The sequence below is a fragment of the Procambarus clarkii genome, chromosome 64 (assembly GCF_040958095.1).
Source record: "Procambarus clarkii isolate CNS0578487 chromosome 64, FALCON_Pclarkii_2.0, whole genome shotgun sequence".
In the NCBI taxonomy this organism is placed as follows: Eukaryota; Metazoa; Arthropoda; class Malacostraca; order Decapoda; family Cambaridae; genus Procambarus; species Procambarus clarkii.
This window is the reverse complement of record NC_091213.1, coordinates 26,834,372-26,837,836: the sequence shown is the minus strand read 5'-3', so window position 1 is coordinate 26,837,836 and position 3,465 is coordinate 26,834,372.

The window sequence follows — 3,465 nt, the reverse complement described above, 5'->3', positions numbered from 1 at the left end:
AGAAGGGTAGACCATTGATCTGCAGGCCAGCAAAGTTTTTAGCTAAGGTCTCAAAAGTGGTGAAAAATACACCGATCTCTGTCTCAACGAATGGTGGCATTAACTTACTTGCATTGGAGACATTGAAACTTATGGGAAGACTAGCTGTAGCTTGTAGACGCTGAGTGTGGTGTGTAGTTTCCAAAGCAAGCTCTTGTCGACGATATTCGAGCACACTATCAACTAGCTGTTTACTGTGCTCACGTTGTATCTCCAGGTCACGTTTTCTTGCTTCAAGCTGCTCTCTTTCACGCTCACGGAGAAGGGTGGCCTCACGTTCTTTGAGGGCCATCTCGCGTTCTTGTTGTTCTTTCCTTAGGGCCGCCTCTCTTTCTTGTTCTTCTTTCCTTAGGGCCGCCTCTCTTTCTTGTTCTTCTTTCCTTAGGGCCGCCTCTCTTTCTTGTTCTTCTTTCCTTAGGGCCGCCTCTCTTTCTTGTTCTTCTTTCCTTAGGGCCGCCTCTCTTTCTTGTTCTTCTTTCCTTAGGGCCGCCTCTCTTTCCCTCATTTGTAGAGCTTCTTTTTGTTGTTCTCGCTCGATCTTTGCAAGTTCGAGCTTCAATTTTATAGCTGTCAGAGCATTTTTATCTGCAATAGAATAATTTTCGTGAGTTTCAGAGTCAATGTTCCTTCATCTAAGAGGTGATCCAATATTAAATTGTGCAAGTCATTTTTGTTGGCTCCAGGGGGAGCATCTAGTTGATACTCATGTGCAAGAGTTTGTAATTCGGTCCTCTTGGCACGACTTAAGTTCCCTATTTCACCTGCTGGATCGTTACGAAAAGCTTGCAGACGAAACATGGTGAAAAATAGCAAATAAATGTACAACGAATATAGTTGTGATATGGTAAGTGTCAGTAACAGGATGACGTGGCAACTGGTAACTATCCTGTGGAATTTAATATTTAACAATTAAAGTTAATTTTAGTATGGTAAATGATTAGTCAATCAAAATCGCAGGAAATCTTGTACCCGGTACTCAATGTAAGAGAATAAGGGCAAGAAAATCCTACAAAATAAATGAAACTGAGTTTCTAAAACAAATGAAACATTTAATTGTTCCAAAAGTGAATAAGGTAGTCCAAGAATGTAGGCATACCTTGCTGAGTCTCTATAGGACAGAAGCAAGGGTTTTCCCACAAAATGAAATATGATACTTACAGAATTAGCGAACTTTGTGCTCTGAAAAAAGAAAGCTAATTCCCTAAAAAAGTAAATATCATCATCTCTGACCGACGTGTAGGGGTGAGAGTGTCAACTGGTGACGTGAACTGCTGTTGAGGTCCGAACTCAGCAACTTATTCTGTGGTAGAGGAACTATGGCCCTCTGTATCCTCCTTTGGTCGGATTGCAGAAGACAGGGTGCTTTGACCCGAAGACACAGCAAAGTACCAGGGTACCAAAATGATGATCTTTCTGAGATTGAGAAATATGCTAGGGACAAAAGGTGGAAAACACGAGTAATAACACGGAGGGAGGGATGACCAATTAAGAGAATGACTGAGGCCTTCAGTCACCACGTAATCCAAAGTTATCCAACACTCACCATATGCTACTCTCAGAATGCACAATACACACAGCACCATACAAATATTAAAAGTAATGAAAATATTGAAAAGCAACTGTATCAAAGCCAAGTACACTTACCACAAATTGATGTTCTAGTACTAGTACCTGAGTGAGGCTCCCGGACAGGCCCCCATTAAATGTGACGGAAAAGTGTGGGAGTGTAGATGTTCGGCAGTCCTCCTAATGGCTGGTGTCAATGCCTGTCACATTTACAAAAAAAAAGAGACTGCTTGGCTGTTGTCTGTGGTAGAGTAAGGGAAGACATGCAAAACACATAGTATGAACAATGAAACTTTAATTAACTGGAAAGTAAATTTAAAAACAAAGACAATCCCTTGGCTGTGTACAGTGCAAACAAACAAGTCATCAAAATTAAGAACAGATAAATTACTCTAGGAATAATATAAAGACAAAATGAAATAAACAGGGGCTGAGAATATAGCGCTAGCTGGGAACCTCCACCAATAAACAGGACGTGTATCAGTTGGTTTTTCACAGCTTGAGAGCACAAGGATATTCTGACTTCAATGTCTGGTTCAAGCCCAGACATCGACTTAGGTAGAGGGCGCTAAGGTGCAGAGGTGCAGGTGTGCAGACGGCGGGTCACCAATCAGAAGCAGGCAGGCTGGAATGATAGTTTGCTGGTTGACGACGGGAGAGCCGGCATGGAGGGAGTGTGGAGTGGGGGTTTAGGGTACGTTTTGCCTCCTGGTCAAAACGTTTTGTGATACTGGTAGATGTATCTTGAAGGTAGCATCTTATTCTTGTATATGTGTAAGTAACTTTATATAGGGAAGAGCAGGCGCAATCTCTCTTGAAAGAGATTATCGTAACAATATATATATATATATATATATATATATATATATATATATATATATATATATATATATATATATATATATATATATATATATATATATATATATATATATATATATGTTGTACCTAGTAGACAGAATGCACTTCTCAGCCTACTATGCAAGGCCCGATTTGCCTAATAAGCCAAGTTCTCCTGAATTAATATATTTGCTCTAAGTTTTTTCTTATGAAATGATAAAGCTACCCATTTCATTATGTATGAGGTCAATTTTGTTTTATTGGAGTTAAAATTAACGTAGATATATGACCGAAACTAACCAACCCTACCTAACCTAACCTATCTTTATAGGTTAGGTTAGGTTATGTAGCCGAAAAAGTTAGGTTAGGTTAACCTACATATACTAATAGGTTAGGTTAGGTTAACCTAACCTAACCTATCTTTATAGGTTAGGTTAGGTTAGGTAGCCGAAAAAGTTAGGTTAGGTTAGGTTAGCTAGGTTAGGTAGTTGAAAAATAATTATTTCATAAAAACTTGGCTTATTAGGCAAATCGGGCCTTGCATATTAGGCAGAGAAGTGCATTCTGGCTACTAGGTACGACACATATATATATATATATATAAATATATATATATATATATATATATATATATATATATATATATATATATATATATATATATATATATATATATATGTATATATATATGTTTCATTGAATATGACCGCATATTCTGTATTTATTATTTTCTGGTTTAGGGCTTCTATCCCTCTAACTATTTTCTTAGCATCAGGGCTTAATTGAAATAGGAGTTCTCCAAAACTCATTTTCGTACTTTTAAGGTGAAGAAAAGAAGTGATTTACTATAGAGTGTATTACACTTATTTGTATAATTTGCACGACGTTTCGAACCTCCATGGTTCATTCTCAAGTGAACAGATCTTACAATACTAGTTGATTTTATACCCGCATTAGGTCAGGTGATAATACAATGAAGGTGAAAACATGGGGGGGATACATAAGGGATAAACATAGGGG